Source organism: Cervus elaphus, chromosome 23 (genome assembly GCF_910594005.1).
Source record: "Cervus elaphus chromosome 23, mCerEla1.1, whole genome shotgun sequence".
In the NCBI taxonomy this organism is placed as follows: Eukaryota; Metazoa; Chordata; class Mammalia; order Artiodactyla; family Cervidae; genus Cervus; species Cervus elaphus.
In genome coordinates this window covers 58,509,128-58,530,709 of record NC_057837.1, presented here as the reverse complement: position 1 = coordinate 58,530,709, position 21,582 = coordinate 58,509,128, and positions in this window count along the sequence as shown.

Genomic DNA, 21,582 nt, shown 5'->3' with positions numbered 1-21,582 from the left:
GGGTGGGCTTCATGGGCATGTGACCTGGTAGGAAGGTCTCACACATGGCTTAAAGCTCTCCCGTTGCCATATTGCAGCTCTTCATGATCTATGAACAAAGGGGCCCTGATTTCATTTCGCACTGGGCCCTGTGAGTTATGAGGCCCATCCCAGTGCCAGCACAGTGCTGGACTGGAGGGGACAGGAGAGAGCAAGCTCACACGGTGGCCTCCACCACGAAGCTGGCTTCCAGGTCAGGGGAGACAAAGCAGGAACGTTACATGTGGTTTGGGGGTGGGAGGAGAAGCAGTGCTCGGCCATGGATTCTCTCAGGCAGGACACAGCACACTCCCACAGGGCATGTGGGAGGGTCCAGGGGGAGTGCCCCAGATGGGCACCATGGAGGGTGAGAAACAACACAGGGGCCAGCCGATACAGTTGGAGTAGCACTGGCTGGTCCAGCGTCTACTTGGAGCATATGCGGCCCAGCTCACAGTGGCCTGTGATAAGTGGCATGAGTGAACACGCAGGGAGAGGTGGAGGGAGGTGGGAAGGGGATCTGCCGGGGGAGATGCCTTTGACCTGAGTCCTGGAAAGATGAGAAAGAGACGGCTTTCCCAGGGAGAAGGAGCAGGAAGCGCAGCACAGGCCCTGCAGAGAGAGGAGCGGTCACCAGGCTCTGTCTCTCCAGGGCTGCCTGTCCCCCCTGCTTAACCTGGGGCTGGCCTTCCAGGGACAAAGCCACTGCAGCAGCTGTGCCACCTCCAGCGCCAGCTGAGATAAAAGAAGTTGTTTTCTTCCAAAAGCTGAAATACTACTCCTTTGCAGCAGCTCTCTCTGCTTTTAAATCTGCTGACAATTCTTTTGGGGGTGGGGGATTTTAACAAGCAAGTGAGGCTGGGGGTGGGGACCCCAGGTATTGGTGCCAAAAGTCTAAATCTGAAAACAACTGATTGGTCAGCTTCTACCTGGTCCCCCAGGGGAAGGCCCTGAGGCCCTAGAGCAAGGCAAATAGATGGGGGAAGAGTGGAAGCAGTGACAGATTTTACTTTCTTGAGCTCCAAAATCTCTGCAGACGGTGACTGCAGCCATGAAATTAAAAGACGCTTGCCCCTTGAAAGCTATGACAAACCTAGACAGCATATTAAAAAGCAGAGACATCACTGTGTCGACAAAAATCCATCTAGTCAAGGCTATGGTTTTTCCAGTAGTCATGTACGGATGTGAGAGTTCGACCATACAAAAAGGCTGAGCACCTAAGAATTGGTGCTTTTGAACTGTGGTGCTGGAGAAGACTCTTGAGAGTCTTTTGGACTGCAAGGAGATCAAACAAGTCAATCCTAAAGGAAATCAACCCTGAATGTTCATTGGGAGAACTGATGCTGAAGCCGAAGCTCCGTTACTTTGGCCATCTGATGCGAAGGGCCGACTTAATGGAAAAGACCGTGATGCTGGGAAAGACTGAAGGCAGGAGGAGAAGAGGGAGGCAGAGATGGTTAGATAGCATCACCCATTCAATGGACATCAACCTGAGCAAACTCCGGGAGATAGTGAAGGACAGGGAATCCTGGTGTGCTGCAGTCCATGGGGTTGCAAAGAATCAGACACAACTTAGCTTCTGAACAACAACAGCGACAATCCCACTGAGCCTGGCACACAGCTAGAGCTCAGTAAGTACCTGTTGAATGAATAGCAGTAGGCATCGCCATTACCTAAAGGGCATGGTGGACCGAGGGCTGAGTGTGCAGGCACCAGAATTAGACATCTCGCAGAGCCCTCACCCTGCCCGTGCTCTGGATGCCATCTTTTCTCATCCAAGACAGAGACAATATGCTTTCCATACCTGAGACCCAGAAAAGACCAGATTTCCTCTGAATCCCGCCCCCCCTCCCCCCCGCCCAAATGTCTCCTATTTAGCCGTCTATTTCCAGTGATCCATGCTGAGAAGTGGCTCTTTATCTTTCCTGCTTCCTCCCTTAAAGGAGTCCTTAAGACTGTACCAGGCCCCCAGTGAATGCCTGCTGGATTGCTCAATGAATAAATGAATGCACGCCACACAAACAAGAATATCTGACCAGGAGCCCATGAGATGCCAGTTTGAAAGCCAAAGCCACCAGCAAAGGCTTCAGGATTGTTTGGAGAAAGTCTTGGGTAGGAGAGCTGGCAGTCTGGTTTCACACCTCCACCCTGCCACTTGCAGCCCCATACCAGGGATTTGCCATCTCTGTGCCTTGGTCCCCCCATCTGTATAAGGGGGAAGGACTAAGACTGCCTGTGTTCTAGGGTTGCTGAGAGGATTCGGAAGTTAATTCAATTCATGTAGCTGACTTCATAAGGTGGCTGGGGCACAGAGAAAGCATTTGATAGATGTTAGTTACCATCTGGATGAAAAGGAAACTATGTTAACAGGAAAGCCTCCTAAGCTTAAAAATAACAACACAACTTTTCAGGAGGGTCTGCTTTTTGGCCAAGCACTGAAAGCAAATGTATCCTGACTAGGAGCAGATCCAGAGCAGGGGTGAGGACGAGCGGAGAGAACAGGGCAGAAGGGGAGAGCGGAGCAGAGATGAAAGGGTAATCCAGAGATGAAAGGGTAATCTGTGCATTCCGATCTTCTCATTGTCCCCCAGCTGCTTCCCCCATGCCATCCAGGGCCCAGGAACTTCCCTGGGGCCTATCTCATTTCCCCAGCAGACAGCCCCCAGCCACCCACCCCCAGCTGAGGTTCCCCCAAGCCGGGGCACCCAGCGCAGGACTCCTGGACCCGTAACCTGATCTCCCCGGTCTGCTCCACAAGGGATGAAAGATGGCCTGGAAATCTGAGGGGTGTTATTGTGTCTGGCCGGCCTCGGCTGAGTGTCCACACACTCACTTGCCGGCCCCCCGGCTCTGGGTAAGAAGTTTTCATTTCATACATCATCAGTCACATCTTGCAGAAGCGATTTTGACCAAGTCAGCATATGTCTCGAAAGCAATAAAAAGAAGAAAAGAATCCTGCTGACACACACATTCAGTGGGAGGTCGGGACCTCATCCTCAAGGGCAGGACTCTGTTACCATCTGCCCTGGAGGAAGCACAGCAGGTCTGGGGGCTCCCTGGGGCCCCAGAACAGCCAAGGAAACCTGGGGCCGCCCCCTCTGTCCACCCACCTGGCCAAGGCCTGGTGACCTGGGCCTCAGAGCCCAGAAGGGAATAGGGGGCCAAAGCCTCCTCATGCATGGACTTTAAAATCCTTGTGTGCAAAGAGATCTACATTAGAGAGGAAATGATTTTAGCACACCTGTAATTCGATGTTGCTTTCCATACACAGCTCTCATTGCGCTGGAGATATAGACACATGCCTGCTCACGCTGGGACTTTCTCTGCACAATTTTTTAAACAGAGAAGTAAGATACTAAACAGTTTTTATCAGTCTTATACATGTGGCAGTAGCCACCACTCCAAATGGAAAACATGAACATCAGATAGATACACACACACACACCCCTCCAGAAAAAGCTGATGCCCAAGGTGAGATTTCCAGGGTCTCCCGAACAACTAATGGCAAGATGTGGTTTTATCACTAGCTTGGCTGTGATTTCTTCCTTGATTGGGAGGCGGTCTGAATGGGTTTTGAGAACTAACTGGTCTCAGTTCAGCTTTAGAGGGAGCCCTTTCTCCCTCCCAGACATGACTAACAGCTCTGACTAGTCCAGAGCTTTCTATTCCACTGGGCACCTGCTAAGCCCTGCACTGCCTTAGCCCATGTCACCCACTGACCCAGAGGGGTTCTGTTCTACTTCTTAGACCATAGGAAGGAGACCGGGACTCTGAGAGCGCCTTGCCCAAAGTCACTCAGCTCACTCAAAACCACATCCATCTACACAGCCCAGGTTCCTCACCTTCTAGTTGTTTAGTGGTCTGGAAGGAGATCTTTTCTCCTCCGCTTGATTCTAAAGCGACATTTCTCCATCGCCACTATGCCCACATCCCTGGGGAGCTGTCAAAACGCAGATTCCCACACAGCTGGTCCCACTGGGGCCTGAGATTCTGCACTTTCACCCAGTACCCAGGGGGGTGCGATGCTGCTGGTTCAAGGACCCTGAATGTCTGACCTTACAACTAGCTTTCCCCTTAATTCCACTAAAGGGGATCATGGACATAGACATGATGACAGCTAGTAAGGAACCCCAGGCCCAGATACAACAGGGGAGGGATGGGGACCAGGGTGAACTATGGGTGATGCCTTCTGGGAATTTGATTCCAATGTTATCAGGTAGTTCTAATTTTCAAGAGAAGCTGGAAATTCAGGTTTGCATGTGACCACTCTCGATGAGCATCTGTTGGCAAAGACTTCCATTTGTTTTTGAACCGTGAGACCAAAGAAAACCCCATCTACCTGTCAGATTCGGAAACACTGCTTGCCTTTGGCCTTATAAAAGGTTCTGCTGGTTTGGGAGGACTAACCCATCCTTCTAACCCCAAGCCAAAGGAGCACCATGGCTAGGGCATTTCTAAGCAGATTCCTTTAATTCATTGTTCCAGGAACAGAGGCAGAAAAGATACGACCTGCCACTTCCTGACCCCCAGGCAGAGTTCAGCTCCCTCTCCAACTGCTTTTCTGATAAATTCACCCTCCCTCTCACCCTGGGTCAGAAATCACCTAGAAACTTCAAAATTCAGAATTCTTTCTTTAGAAGCAAGAATATTGGTCTTTTCTTCTAAGCATCGCCCTCCTTCAAGCTCTATCTGAACTCTTTCGTAGGTTTGGGAATTTCCCATCTTGGGAAGCAGACCCTGCCCTCCATTTCCTCCACCCCCAAATAGGAGCTGAACATCCCGAGATGCACTGTCCCAGCCTGCTTTGCAGCCAGAGCATTGGCATGTGACCAAGTCTCAGCCAATCAGAGGCATCCACCCCAGAACTATTATTCTGCAGAGCAATTTGGGGCCATGTTCCCAGCTGCAGAGCCCCCAAGCCCTCAAGGTTCTCCAGCCTTCCTGGGAGTTCTGCAGCCTCCCGAGATCCTCTGATGAACACGTTTTCTGCACCAGTTAGCCCCAGATGGTTTCTGTTGCCCACAGCTGTGAACCCTGCAGGATATAGCATCAGGGAGCTGAAAGGGGCCATAGCTATCACGTGATCTAAAGTTTACAGACCTCTTTTTTTTTTTTTAGCAGCTGAAAATTTTGGTCAAGAATCTTTCCACAGATGGCCAACACAGAAAATTAGAAGCATAGCTTCTCTGATTCAATAGAGCAAGAAAGCAGGTAGGGTTGCTACACTTAGCAAATAAAAATATAGGATGCCCAATTAAATTTGAATTCCAGATACACAAAGAATAATTTTTAGTATGTTGTTGCTGTTCAGTCACTAAGTTGTGTCCGACTCTTTGGGACACCATGGACTGCAGCACTCTAGGCTTCCCTGTACTTCACTATCTCCTGGAGTTTGCTCAAACTCATGTCCATTGAGTCAGTGATGCCGTTCAACCATCTCATCCTCTGTTTCCACCTTCTTCTCCTGCCCTAAATCTTTCCCAGCATCAGGGTCTTTTCCAATGAGTCAACTCTTAGAATTAGGCAGCCAAAGTATTAGAACTTCAGCATCAATCCTTCAATATCCAATGAACATTCAGAGTTGATTTCCTTTAGGATTGACTGATTTGCTCTCCTTGCAACCCAAGGGACTCTCAAGAGTCTTCTCTAGCAACACAACTTGAAAGCATCAGCTTTTAGTATAAGTATGTCCTATGTGTTACTTGGGATATATTTATGCTGAAAGGTTCTTTGTTTATTGAAAAAGATGTTTGATGATTTAAACCATTGTGTACTGAGTTTCTAGTCAGTTACAACCCAGAGACAAACTGTAGAGCCCGATGTTGTATCATGAGTCAGGGTAGAGCTTGCGTTCCCATTCAGGCTTCTGGCTCCCAGAGTCCCAGGAGATCTTCACTGCTCTGCACCGTGCTTCTCTCCATCTCTGCTTCTTCCTTCTCTTCCCTTTCTCCCTGTGTTTCTGACCTTTTTTTTTAAAAGAAAAATTATTCTTTCTTCTACTTTGGGTTTTATCTTTATTGCCTTCCCCTCTCTCCTGCAGGCATACACTCACTCTAAGTAGGTTAGCCCTGACTCATGTAAAAAGATAAGTTGGAAAGATGAACAGATCTGAGCTCATCTTTTGCATGATGGGAAGACTAACGAGAGTTAACATTAATGACACTGCTGCCTGGTGTTGAGCACATTACAGATTATCTTTTTTTTTTTTTTTTTGGCTGTGTCATTCAGCATGTGGGATCTTAGTTCCCTGAATGGTGGGATTGAATCTGTATCTCCTGCAGTGAATGCCAAGTCTTAACCACTGGACCACCAGGGAAGTCCTATTACAAATTATCTTGAATCTTCTAGTAACCCTGAAATCAGATGCTGTGTCTCCCATGTCACAGATGAAGACATGGAGACACAGACATCAAAAAACTTGGTCAAGACCAGTTGGCTAATGAAGGCCAAAGCCAGCATTCAAATCCTGGGCAACCGGACTCTGACTCCCTTATTCCCTCCAGCCACACCTCTGCATTAAATCCAACTCACAACTTTTATTTCCATAGCTTACACGATGACTGACTGCTGAGTAAGGCTGCCAGATTCAGCAAATAAAAATATAGGTCACCTAGTTAGATTTGAATTTCAGATATACATGATTAATTTTAAAATATTGTGGCCCAAATGGTGTGGGACATATCCTAAAACTTAGTCATTGTGTATCTGAAATTCAAATTCAGTTTAACTGAGCATCCCATATTTTATATTTGGCAATTCTACACTAAGGGGCTCTTCTGAGTAAAGCAAGAAGCATCAGTTGTGTCCTAGGTTCTGCCTTGTGGTAAAAAGTGCACCTCAGGACTTTTGCACTTGTTGCACCATCTGCCTGGAAGGCTCATCTGCCAATATGCTCACGACTCCCCCCTTCACCTTTAATCCTCTGCTCAAATGTCGTTTAACCATTGAAGCCTTCCTCACCCACCCTACCAGAAATCACAGTGTCTCCACACTCCTGTCTTCCTACCTTCCCCTCCATGTTTTTTCTCTACAATACTTGCATGCGTTTGTACTCAGTCGTGTCTGACTCTTTTTGACCCCATGGATTGTAGCCCACCAGGCTCCTCTGTCCATGGGATTTCCCAGGCAAGAATACTGGAGTGGGTTGCCATTTCCTTCTCCAGGGGATCTTCCTGATACAGGAATTGACCCCTCACCTTTTGCATCTCCTGCATTGGCAGGTGGATTCTTTACAATTGTGCCACCTGGGAAGCCCTCCACAATACTTACTACCCCCTGAAATATTATGCAGTTACATGTTTAATGTTTCCCATCCTGCACAGATTTGGGGCTGATTTGTTCACTAGAGCCCAGAAGAGTGTGTCATGTACAGTTGATGCTCACGCATACTTGTTGAGTAAATGAATCCATTCCCCAAGCGCAAGTCTTGGTTTCTGTCTGGACACTGCCTGACTCAATCAGGAGCTGGCACCCTGTCCCCAAGGCAACATCCCTAATGTCACCTTTTAGTCCAGCATCATGGGTGAGCAAACAACCTCCACGATGTGCAGATTAGAAATGACATGTATTCAAGTATTCAAGTGTGGTTTCCCTTTCTCATCCAAGGGCTTATGCCCCAGACAACTGAGTCCTGGGAATACAAACCCTAAAAGTCAACTTTTCCCATTTAAAAAAAAATGTTTTTAATTAAAATTTAATTTTTTTTAATTAAAAAAAAAGTTTAACTTTTTTTTTTTACCCAGTATTCAGAGTTTGTGCAAGCTGCCTGCCCCCAGGAGCACTGTAGACAACAATGTAAAGCACTTCCGTGTCAGATGGAAGGAAAACACTTACATACATTCTTATCAACAATAAGCTAAATAGTCTGGGTTTCCAGGCACATTACCTGCATGACCACATCTAATCATCAAAGCTCTTTCGAAATCAGTATTTCGAAACCAGCCCTTTTTACACATGAGGAAACTGAGGTTGAGAGAGAGTAAGCAATTTTCCCAGAAAGCAATGGAATCAAATATGAACTCAGAGAGCCTGATATCAGGCTCAGAGCCCATGTTCTTATCTGTAAAACAAATGTAATAACAGTTCCTCCTGGCTGGGATGTTGTGTGAAGTATCTGCATGGGCCTCAGTGCCCACCACAAGCAACTTTGCCCCTTTTCCAATCAGAGATGATTACGCTAGAGGTGGCCACCTAAGGGCCACCATTCCAGGCTGGTCAGAGTTGATCAATGGCATGGCTTAGAGCAAGACTTATCAGACCAGAGCAAGGTTTATCAGATTCACTCTCTTTCGTATTCAAAGTAGAAAATTCCTGAAAAATGAGGCTTATCATGAGAAAACGGTAGTGAGTCCAGGCCAGGAGATAGAAAGTGAAGAGAGCATAGGTATGATGGGCTGTGGGCAAGCCGGCATTACAAAGCTCAAGGCCACGGTGTCCAGAGGCACAGGCTGTACACTGCATTCCCCTGGATCCCCAACCCCATCCTTCTCTGAGAGAGCTGACCTCCAGTCTTATGCAGTGCACACCCTGAGTGACTGTCTCTGGCAGCCCTGGGATTTTATTTATTCATGATTCGTTCACATTTAAGTACCGGGCAGTCTCTATACAAGCCCTCCAGTAGCAGCAGTGGAAAAACATTTAAAATTTCTTATATTCTGGTTGGAGGAGACAGACAAGAAATAAGAGTGAGTGACAAGTTCCAAAGAGGAAAATAGAAGCAAGAGAGAGCTCAGAGCAACAGGGGGGGTGAGGGGGAGGCCTCTCTGGAAAGGAGATGTCTGAGAACAAGCCAGGCACGTGACAACAGGGAATAGGTGGTCCTGGTGGAGGAAACAGCAAGTGCAAAAGCCCCAAAGTGAGACTCGAGAGCATCCTGGCTGCTTGACTCCAGAAGTCATTTCTAACTCCACATTTTCCTGGGGTGTGATGGTTCCCTGTGCCCAGATCCCCAGATACTAGTGTCTTTAAGATCCCCACATATTCCTTGGGTTGGATTAAGCGGGTGCCTAGTTCTTAGAGCTGAAAGAACTCAGCCCGAATCAGCCTGGGTCCCTGTCCCCAAGCAGAGTTCAGACACTGTGTTGCTGGGTACTCATTCATCTCTCCTGGTCTGAAGCTTACCATCCTCATCAGCCAGACTCATCCCCAGCTGCCTGTAAAGCCCGTGTTCCCAGTACACTATCTGCAGCTGGAAAACCAGGAAGCATGATGTTCCCAGACATCAAAGAGGTTACAAAGATTGCAGTCACCCCAGAGCCAGACCTTTTCCTGCAGCTGCTGTTTAGACACTGAATCTGACATTTTTTCTCCAGGGCTCTAATAAAGGGTAGAAGCTACCAATGTCCCCAGCTGCCACTCCCACCCACGCCATAATCTAGGGCTCCCATGTCCCTCCACATCTCTGGCACTGTGGCCCTGCTTTTGGTTTTATGGGGTAATATTCTTTGATACCCAAATGCCTTGTGGGAATTTGCTGGGGCTGGGAGGTGGGAACCTGAGAAACAAAAGGATGATTTACAGTCGTTCAAAAGCATCATTCTAACCAGAAAATTTAATTTACAGACTTCCGGTTCTTTCATTTCCATTTTTGAAAGAGAAAAAAGAAAATCAATTGAGCCACAGAGTCCCTCTTGCTTAGAGGTTAGTTCAAGGCATCTGCATCTTCAGAAAGCCTTCTTGGCATTAAGCAATAAACAGGCCAAGCAGATAAAACCACCCTGTGTTTAAAAAGCTGGTCTGTCTCCAAGGCAGAATTTTTATAGATAAAACAACGGAATGTGACTCAGAGAAGTCATCTTGTAAAAATGGTCCCACGTCGACACAGAGCTCCTCACTCAGGAAGTGAACCCTATAAGAGACAGGAAGGTTTGGGGGGATTTAGATAATTCTCAACTTTTGGCTTCAAAAGGCTACCTTAAAGCCCTGTGTCGCCTAGATGCATTTTTATGTTGCAAATATTTCCTCCACACCTCTGCTGTCTCATCACTTGAAAACTTGAAATGCCCTCTCTCTCTCTGTCTCGGATCATCAAAATGACCTGATGGGTCCTGAAGAAAAAGGAATGTCTAGTAAGGAAGGTTTAAGAAATGATGAGTTCAGGAAGCATCAGCAGGCTTCTTCACTGCTGGTCCTTCACTGCTGGCTCCTCAGTCTTTAATTAGAGTGCACGGTTTCCCTGAGCTGTGACAGCAAGTCAGGGGGCTGTCGGGAGCCAGTGCTACGAGTGCAAATCCAAGTGGTGCCACTAAAAGGGAACTCCGTCCAGGCCCTGCTGGGCCAGGGGCTCACGGTGCTTTCTTCTCTGTGCCTTTGTCTCTCTCTCGCTCTTCTGCTTCAGCATCTGTCTAAATGTCCATTATTTCCTACCACAGACAGGCTTCATTTGCATGGCAGGAGGTCTCAGCCACGGATGCCTCCAGTGCTGGCTGGTGATCCTGGGTAGGGTTGGGGTGGGGGTAGCATCTCACTCCCAGGAGAGGATGTCCAGGTCTTAGTCACCTTGTGGATCAGGAAATGGTCACCTGACTGCCCCTGGGTCAGGGTAGGGGTCAGGATAGGGGACCGTATGCTTACTAGATTTCAAAAGGTACTGCATAGGGACCTCCCTGGCGGTCCACTGGTTAAGACTCCGTGCTTCCACTACAGAGGGCTAAGGTTCCATCTCTGGTCAGGGAACTAAGATCCCACATGCCTACATGTGGCCAAAAAAGAAGAAGAAGAAGGGTTAGGGTTTGGATTAGAAGGTGATGTAAGTTGGGATGTGTTTGGCTGCAGGGAAACTCTGGCTGGTGTCTTAAATAATATGATCTTAAACATCATACTATTCAAACACTTGAATACTATCAGCTATTTGAAATCCTAAAAGATGATGCTATGAAATTGCTGCACTCAATATGCCAGCAAATTTGGAAAACTCAGCAGTGGCCACAGGACTGGAAAAGGTCAGTTTTCATTCCTATCCCAAAGAAAGGCAATGCCAAAGAATGCTCAAACTACTGCACAATTGCACTCATTTCACATGCTATTAAAGTAATGCTCAAAATTCTCCAAGCCAGGCTTCAACAATATGTGAACAGTGAACTTCCAGATGTTCAAGCTGGTTTTAGAAAAGGCAGAAGAACCAGAGATCAAATTGCCAACATCTCTTGTATCATTGAAAAAGCAAGAGTTCCAGAAAAACATCTATTTCTGTTTTATTGACTATGCCAAAGCCTTTGACTGTGTGGTTAACCACAAACTGTGGAAAATTCTTGAAGAGAATGGAATACCAGACCACCTGACCTGCCTCTTGAGAAATCTGTATGCAGATCAGAAAGCAACAGTTAGAACTGGACATGGAACAACAGACTGGTTCCAAATAGGAAAAGGAGTACATCAAGGCTGTATATTGTCACCCTGCTTATTTAACTTATATGCAGAGTACATCGTGAGAAACGCTGGGCTAGATGAAGCACAAGCTGGAATCAAGATTGCCAGGAGAAATATCAATAACCTCAGATATGCAGATAACACCACCCTTATGGCAGAAAGCGAAGAGGAACTAAAGAGCCTCTTGATGAAAGTGAAAGAGGAGAGTGAAAAAGTTGGCTTAAAACTCAACATTCAGAAAACTAACATCATGGCATCCAGTCCCATCACTTCATGGCAAATAGATGGGGAAACAGTGGAAACAGTGACAGACTTTATTTTGAGGGGCTCCAAAATCACTGCAGATGGTATTTGCAGCCATGAGATTAAAAGACACTTACTCCTTGGAAGAAAAGTTATGACCAACCTAGACAGCATATTAAAAAACAGAGACATTACTTTGTCAACAAAGGTCCATCTAGTCAAAGCTATGGTTTTTCCAGTAGTCATGTATGGATGTGAGAGTTGGACTATAAAGGAAGCTGAGCGCCGAAGAATTGATGCTTTTGAACTGTGGTGCTGGAGAAGACTCTTGAGAGTCACTTGGACTGCAAGGAGATCCAACCAGTGCATCCTAAAGGAAATCAGTGCTGAATATTCATTGGAAAAACTGATGCTGAAGCCGAAACTCCAATACTTTGGCCACCAGATGGGAAGAACTGACTCATTTGAAAAAGAGCCTGATGCTGGGAAAGATTGAAGGCAGGAGGAGAAAGGGATGACAGAGGATGAGATCGTTGGATGGCATCACTGACTCAATGGACATGAGTTTGAGTAAACTCCATGAGTTGGTGATGGACAGGGAGGCCTGGCGTGCTGCATTCCATGGGGTCGCAAAGAGTCGAACATGACTGAGCGAATGAACTGAATTGAAGCATCGTACTATTGTGTGTGCACATCTGCATGCTCAGTCATGTCTGACTCTTTGCAACCCCTTAAACTGTAGCCCACCAGCCTCCTCTGTCCATGGGATTTCACAGGTGAGAATACCGGAGTGGGTTGCCATTCTTTTCTCCAGGGAATCTTCCCAGACCAGGGATTAAACCCCCACCTCCTGCATTGGCAGGAGGATTCTTTACCACTGAGCCATCTGAGAAGATCATACTATTACATGATCTCAAATATCAACAGATAAAAAGGTAAATAATTTTAGAATTGGCTCAGAAATTCAACAGAGTCACCAAAGACTCAGGCTGTCTCCATTTCCCTTCTCTGCCTTCCTCACTGGGTTGGCTTTTCTTTCTCTGTTTTGCTAACTTAAGGTCACAAAGGGCTGCCACAGCTCCAAGTACTATGCCCTCACTCAGCCTGCTCCAAAGATAGAAGGGAGTGGGCATGGAAATCACTCTCTGCCTCTCTATCTTTTTATTGTGGATGAATATTTTCCCAGAAGTCCCTAGTGAACTTCCCTTTTATCCCATTAGTCAGAGCAGGTCACATCACCATGCCTCACTGAAGGGAGGCTGGGAAACTAAGTACCATGTTTATCTCCTCTGTTGTTGTAAGAAGCAGGTAGAGAAGGCCTGCCGGATGGACAAACAACAGTGATGCCATGGGAGTGTATTAGTCAGGGTTCTCCAAAGACAGAGTGCCAATATTTATTGAGATTTATTACAGGAATTGTCTCATGAGATGAGGTGGTACAGTGGTAAAGAATTCATCTGCCAATGTAGGAGTCACAGGAGATGAGGGTTTGATCTCTGAGTTAGGAAGATCCCCTGGAGAAGGAAATGGCAACCCACTCCAGTATTCTTGCCCAGGAAAGTACATGGACACAGAAGCCTGGTGGGTTGTAGTCCATGGGGTTGCAAAGAGTCAGAGATGACTGAACAACAAAGGACACACACACACACAGTGCAGGTCAAAAAGTCCCACAGCCTACCCTCTATAAGCTAGGGAAACAGAAACACTGGGGGGTGTAGTTCAGTCTGAGTCTGAAGGTCTGAGAACCAGGAGTGCAAATGTCCAAGAGAGCCAACATTTTCCCCCGAGTTGAGCCCAAACAGTAAGACTTGTTCCTTTGGCTCTTTTTGTTCAGATCTACTCATGAGCTGGAAGGAACATGGTTCTGAGCTGCATCAAGCCCCCCACAGCAAGAAGAGCCCACAGCCCCATGAGCTGCCCATCTAAGAAACACCCAGATAAGGAGTCTTGAGGTCAAACAAGATGAGCTTCTGAACCTAGCATCCCTAGAAATTTCATTTTTTCCAATACAGAAAAAAATAGAATTAAAAACTAGTTTTGTTGTTATTCAGCCTCCAAGTCATGTCCGACTCTCTGTGAGTCAATGGACTGCAGCGCACCAGACTTCCTTATCCTACTCTATCTCCCAGAGTTTGCTCAGCTTCATGTCCATTTACTCGATGATGCCATCCAACCATCTCATCCTCCATCATCCTCGTCTCCTCCGCCTTCAATCTTTCCCAGTATTAGGGTCTTTCCTGATGAGTTGGCTCTTTGCATCAGGTAGCCCAAGTATTGGAGCATCAGCATCAGTCTTTCCAGTGAGTTGTTGTGTCCAACGCTCTGCCACCCCATGGCCTGCCGCATGCCAGAGTTCCCTTTCCTTCACTATCTTCCTGAGTTTGCTCAAACTCATGTCCATTGAGTTGGTAATGCCATCCAACCCTTTCTCCTCTAGCCCTCAATCTTTCCCAGCATCAGGGTCTTTTTAGAAAACCAAAAAATTTAAAATAACCTCTTTCAGGTGGTCTGCTACAAAGGATAGGTGGCACTGAGCTCTTCTCCTGTCCCAGAAAGCTGGCCACAAAAATGCCCATCCCCCACGACACACAAGCAGTTCCATTTTGGGGCAATTCTCTCCATTTCTTGAAGGTTCTGGAGGCTTACCACAATTGCCCCTACCTGTTTGAATCTTCTTGGCAGCAGAAAATCACTGACCACAAAGCTTCCAGGGCAGGCATTTAAAATCCACCCAAAGACACTCTGTTTCACATGCCTCTGCCTCCGTGTACTTTTTTTCACAGTTGGGTTCCACACCGTTCCTTGCAGACAGGACTGGCATCCAAGCCAGGAATTCTTTCAAAGCACTCTGTATGCATGAATCTGATCACCTTGAGCTTGGGCAGGAAAAGGAACACTCCAGTTACCAGGGGCTTGGGAAGGCTTTTAATAGGAAACATTTGTGCCAAATAAAAAGGCTTCTCCTCGTGTTTTGCTTTCATTGTAAATTATCTGCTCCAAGGATCCATCCTGAAGTCCCTGTGGAGGGCGGACTCCGAGGCATGGCTGAGTCCAGATTTGTGGCTTCGTGCAGATAGATTTTCAGCTGTTGCGTCCAAACTGCAACCAGGGGACAATACGAACAGAACTGCTTTTGTTCTGATTAAACTGTTTTTAATGGTCCCTTCTCAGCCAGGCCTCAGTGGAAGTCTCAACAAGGCCACTCATTGAGCCGTCCTTGAAAGAGCCAAGTGGGGCAGAGCACGCGGGACCCAGCGGGAGGGGCTGGCGGCCCTTTAGTCAGCCCTGGTGGTCCTGCCGCAGAGGACTGGGCTGTTTTATTTGTCTAAAATGGAAAAGGGAAGGGGGCTGGTGTGAGGGGGACTGTCCCACAAATTTCCATAATTAGTGCCATACTCAAACACACACACACACACACACACACACAAACACACACAGTAACATCAAATATCATCCCAGACGGACAACTGCTACAACTGCGTGCATGCTCCATCATGTCCAACTCTTTGTGACCCCATGGACTGTAGCCCACTGTGCTCTGCAGTCCATGGGATTTTCCAGTCTAGAATACTGGAGTGGGTAGTCATTTCCTTTTCCAGGGGATCTTCCCAACTCAGGGATTAAACTCTCATCTCCCGTGTCTCCTGCCCTGCAGGTGGATGCTTTACCACTGAGCCACTGGGGAAACCCCTCCCAGAGGGACGGGGTCCCCAAAAGCTGAAAACCCAGGATTTGGTAGAGCCAGTGCAGTAACCGGGACATGTGTTCCCCTGGCCGAAGACCTCGGACTGCGTCGGAGAGCCACATTCTAACCACTGTGTTTTCATCTGGAGGTCTTGGAAGTCCCTTTGGTTCCTGCAGGATCCAGACACAGTAGCTGCTCACAGGGCACTGCCTGCTCAACACCCCTGTTAAAACCCAGGGTCCATGGAGGGTCTCCCAGGTGGACCTAAAGGATGCTGTCTCCGTAAGTAACAAGGACCAGAGAGACAAGAAACAAAAGCTGTGATTTCTCCTTTGGAGGAAGTTTCCCCTTTTTCAATTGTACGTGTGCAAGTGATATTTTAAATGTGCTTATTTGTTCTTTTCTAAAGAACACAGGTTGGTTTCCCCCACATCAGTGAAGTCCAGATGAGTTGTTCTCAGCCAGGGGTGAAGATTCTGTATCTGGGGATGTTGTTAGTTATTCACAACTGCAGGGGGCGCTACTGACATCTGGTGGGTGAAGATCATGGGTGTTGCTCACTCTCCCATGGGGCATGGAACGGCCCCACAGCAGAGAAGCGTCTGATCCAAATGTCCACAGTACCAAGACTGAGGAACCCTGGGCTAGAATAAAGTGACCCAGACTCACGGCCAAGACTGGAAGGGCCCAGAGCCTCGCTTAGTTAAGAGTTAGGAAAGATGGAATTGCTTTCTGACGGGTGGGGGCACAATTCCTCCCTCCCAAATGTGTCAGAACAGCAAGAGAGGGGGACTGCTGCTCTTTGAAGCAAGGGCTTTGGGGTTAGCCTTTATTTGGCACTAAATCATCTTAAATTGCATGGGGAAATGGAATACAATTCAAGTTATATTACTAATCAATCTTTCAGTGGAATAAATCACGTGGGATGATATTCTATTAAATCTGTAAGTAATTAAAGGTCACGGTGGACTTTGTGGGAGAAACTCTGGACTTTCATCAACCTTCGCTCATGCTTACTCCCGCCCCAGAAAACACACCTGCTTCTATCACAGGGGACTGTCAGGAGGTAAACCGCGCTTCTTATGTGACATATTGATTTATTAATCACGTCCCTTTTTCTCCAAGAAGTAATGGGAAGGGGCTGATAGCAAAGAACTTTGAACAGAGGAGAGGGAGAAGCTTAGGGTCAAATCCTGAGGTTTGAGTCTTGGCCCGACCAACTGCATAATCTTGAGCTACCTGCCCACCCTCCACCCCACACTGACCCCGAAACTTTGGGTTTTCTCATCTATAAAAAAGGAATAAAAATAATCCCTTTCTCCTAGGGTTCTTACCAAGACTGAAACGAGATCAGGGATTTAAGCAGCTTAGCATATTCCCCAGCCCTGGGAAGAGTTCAGAAGATGCTGGCTATCTTTCTGGTCTGGTTTTGTCCTTCTGCAGATCCAGCAAAGTCTGCAGTAATGAGGTCCCCTCTGTATTCCTGGGGCACCCCACTTCTCTACATCCACTTAATTATATTGGCCCCGAGGAAATGTGTGACTTGGAATCTGCCTTCTCCTCGAGAACGTAAGCTGTATGAGAGCAGACCAGTTCTGGGCACAAGAACACAGTAAGTACTCAGTAAATGCTTGTGAAATGAATGAACGGTGAAGAGAACATCTGAGCAGTATCAAGAGCCTGGACCTCAAGTCTTTTCTCTCCAAGTTACTAGCTGTGGACTTGAAATCTCAAAGACCACAGCCTTCTCTTTCTGTCTCGAATACCGAGTGCATCAGGAGGTGCTGCCCCCTCTACCTTCAAGGTACGTTCTGACTCCACCCACTTCTCCCACCAGCACCTGGACTCCGACCACCATCACCTCTGCCTGGAGAGCCTCCTGCAGGAGCCCAAGTCACACTTCACAGTTGCTCCACCCTTCTGGCTGCCCTTCTGTATTGCCCTTGCTCCATTCCAGATGTCCCAGCCATCCTGGCCTCCCCCAGTATCAGCACCCAGACCACCCATCAAAAACAGTCTCTTCTACTCTGCAGTTTACACACTAATGGTACTATCCCTGAGCTAGTCACTGTCAAAATTCCTTCTAGTTAAGGTTCTTCAGGAATTGGATGACACTGATCCACAAGACAACTCCTTTCACGCTATCCCCCTTGTTTTCAAATGTTTCTTGGTTTTTCCCTCCCCTCACAATGGACTAGTTTCTTGGTGGCTAGAGGTCTTGGAGGGATACTCTCTGTGGTGCTCACATAATTTTTCCTTTTATGGGTGGTTTTGAGGGTGGCAACCAAGGGCAGACTGACTGATATCTGAGCTTTGTCTCGTGTCAAGGTCCAACACAGTGTTCTGTTTTAATTTCATTTTAGCTATTACAGACAACAAAAACCAAAGCATCATATCTTGCTTTTTTCCCTTGAAAGTGAAAGTGTTAATTGCTCAATCATGTCCGATTCTTTGTGACCCCATGGACTGTAGTCCGCCAGGCTCCTCTGTCCATGGGATTCTCCAGGCAAGAACACTGGAGTGGGTAGCCATTCCCTTCTCCAGGAGATCTTCCAACCCAGGGATCAAACTCAGGTCTCCTGCATTGGCAGGCAGATTCTTTACCATCTGAGCCACCAGGAAAGACAATTTCCTGATGCATACAGTAAGCTAACGTCTCAGAAGTTAGATCCAACTCTGACTTCCATTAGCATCCTTTATCTTTAGTAACTGATTGCAGCACTCTTGCTGTTCCACACCATAGGTGACCACGTGGTCCTCCAGGAATCAAAATTTCCTCATCCCACACCATTTCATCCTCTCTTCTCAAGCATCATGCTTTCATGAACCAGTTCCGGGGTAATTAATCCCACTTCTGACACCAACTATATGCTCTGTTTGTACTCCCAGCACTTCTAACACCAAATGTGTGTGTGGGTTTTTTCCTACACCAACTAATTCTCCAACTCTCTGCATACCAATTGGGTATCCTACAATTCAGTTCAATCCTGATACTAACACCTGGAATTAGACCCCATATATTAAGGACTCAGTCCCAAAAGACTAACCTGACATTAGATGTCAATCACAAGTCCTAGACCTCCTGCACTTCTGACCAACCACCTATAAATTAGGGTTCCCATGACCCCCAGGCTCAATAATTTGCTGTAACTGCTCACAGAACTCTGAAACACATTACTTACATTTACTGGTTTATTGTAAAGAATAAAAATGAACACCCAGATGATGAGGTGCACAGGGCAAGGTTGGGAATGGTCAAACCAGGAGCTTCTGTTCCTGTGGAACTGGAGTGCTCCCCCATCCCAGCATGTGAATGCATTTGAGAACCTGGACGTTTCCTGGACATCATCATTTAGGGTTTTTTTTAATGGAAATTCCAGTCTTCCCTGGTGACTCAGTGGTAAAGAATCCACCGGCCAATGCAACAGACACAATTTGATCACCGGTCAGGGAAGATTCCCCTGAAGAAGGAAATGTCAACCCACTCCAATATTTTTGCCTGGAAAATCCCATAGACAGAGGAGCCTGGTGGGCTACAGTCCATGGAGTCATAAAGAGTTGGAAACAACACAGCAATTGAACAACAACAACAGCCATGGAAGTTTCATCACATAAGCATGATCAGTTATTAACTCATTCCGCAGCCCCTCACCCTTCCCCTGAGATTGAGGGGATAGGGCTCACAGTCCCAAGCTTCTAACCAAGATCAGGTCTTTCCAGTGACCAGCCCCCATCAGAAGCTACTTAGGAATCTACCAAGGGGTGCCTCATCAGAGCAAAAGATGTTCCTATCACAAAATTACAAAGGATTTAGGAGCTCTGTGTCAGGAACTGGAGTCAAAAGCCAAATAATAGGAAAAAAGATGCTCCTATCACCCCTATTACTCAGAAAATTCCGAAGGCTTTAAGCGTTTCCTGTTATATGGAAGCCTCTCCACCCCACTCCTTATCTTCTTTCCTGTTCCTACCAGTATCTGTAATGGTTTGTACTCATCTCCTGTATGTTTTCTTTCTCCCTCATGGGAGCAGGGACTTTATCTTCCTTATCACTCTATTCCTAATGCCTAGACAGTGTCTGGACCATTTTAAAAAATCAAGAAATATTTATTGAATGAATATAAAGATTTAAAAAAAAATAACTGGTGATTGATTACTTAATGATGAAGAGCTTAATTTAGGTTTGGAAGTCAGACTGCTTGAGTCAAATTCTGGCTACTCTACATTCCATTGAATGTCCCAGGGTATGTGATTCTAGCCACAAGAACCTTGGTCTCCTCATCCATAATATGAGGAACAATTGCATCCATCCCTGAGGTTGTTGCAAGGATTAAGCAGTGTCCCCAGTACATGCTGACAACCCAGTACCAGCATGTTGGAGACATTCAGGAAATCCCTGCGGAATAAGTTAATGTCTGTGGTGCTGGAGAAGACTCTTGAGAGTCCCTTAGACAGCAAGGAGATCAAACCAGTCAGTCCTAAAGGAAATCAAACTGAATATCCACTGGAAGGACTGATGCTGAGGTTGAATCTCTGATACTTTGGCCACCTGCTGTGAAGAGTTAACTCATTGGAAAAGACCCTGATGATGGGAAAGATGGAAGGCAAAAGGAGAAGAAGGTGGCAGAGGATGAGATGGTTAGATGGTTATCACCAATTCAGTGGACGCAAATCTGAGCAAACTCCGGGAGATAGTGAAGGACAGAGAAGCCTGGTATGCTACAGTCCGTGGGATCACAAAGAGTTGGACGTGACTTAGCAACTGCAAAACAATAACAAAATCAGTACAACACTTAACCACTTTCAAAATACTCTTGTTGCAAGAAAGGGGACCCCTTCCAGGGCCTGAAACTGGGCTCTTGTCTAACACTCAGAAATGAATTTTCTAAGGAGACAAATGTGCTGACAAAGCAAGAGATTTTATTGGGAAAGGGCTCCCGGGCGGAGAGCAGGAGGGTAAGGGAACCCAGGAGGACTGCTCTGCCATGTGGCTCCCAGTCTCGGGTTTTATGGTGATAGGATTAGTTTCCGGGTTGTCTTTAGCCAATCATTCTGACTCAAAGTCCTTTCTGGTGGTGCATGCCTTGTTCAGCCAAGATGGATGCCAGAGAGAAGGATTCTGCAAGGTGGTTGGACATGTGGTGTCTCCTTTTGACGTTTCCTGAACTCTTCGGGTTGGTGGTGGCTTATTAGTTCCTTGTTCCTTACCAGGACCTCCGTCATAAAACAACTCATGCAAATAGTTACTATGATGCCTGGCGAGGGTAGGCGGTTTCAGTCAACGTGCTTCCCCTAACACTTCTGTGCTCTTCCCTTTTAAACTGATTCAGGTGTTACTGTTAGTCGCTCAGTTGTGTCTGACTCTTTGCAACTCCATGGACTGCAGCCCACTAGGCTCCTCTGTCCATGGAATTCTCCAGGCAAGAATACTGCAGGGATCTTCCTGACCCTGGAACCTGGATCAATCAAACCTGGGTCTCGATTGCATTGCAGGAGGATTCTTTACTGTCCGAGCCACCAGGAAAGCCCCAGATTCAGGTAGAACCTTATGGAATTACTGATATTTGGCCATTTTTGACCTATACAAACAGAGTTCAGCCTAAATTTGTAGGCAAAATAAATACATTACTGATCCTGTTTTGCACATAAGTAAGTTTTCCTGGTTGCTCAGACAGTAAGGCATCTACCTGCGATGTAGGAGACCTGGGTTTGATCCCTGGGTTGGGAAGATCCCCTGGAGAAAGGAATGGCAACCCACTCCAGTATTCTCACCTGGAGAATTCCATGGACAAGGGAGCCTGGCGGGCTGCAGTCCATGGAGACACAAAGAGTCGGACACGACTGAGTGACTAACACACACACAAAGTCACAGTCTAGCAAAAGCCAGGGACCTTTCCAGACCATGAAACTGGGAAACACTGGAGTCAGTTCCAATCCAGAACTTCTGCCCTGTGTTCTAATTTGGACCTTTGTGCCTTTAGGAGAAACTGGCATAAGGTGTCAAGAGAACTTCAGAATCCCTTTGTTCCCTCCTGGGTGCAGGAAAGAGGCAACCGCCCAAACAAAGGTGCCGGCAAGGGGTGGGGGCGGCTGGAGGAGGGCCTGGCAGGGACCACTTTCCAGCTGAGTGGGAAATGAACTCATTCTGTGATAAGCAGAGATGTCCCCCCAACCCCACTCCAGCCCCCAGGAGAGCCCCAGCAGCGTCTAAGCACATCACAGGGCTTCCTTTCTTCCCATCCCCTCCCTCCCCCATCTCTCCTCCCTCTCTC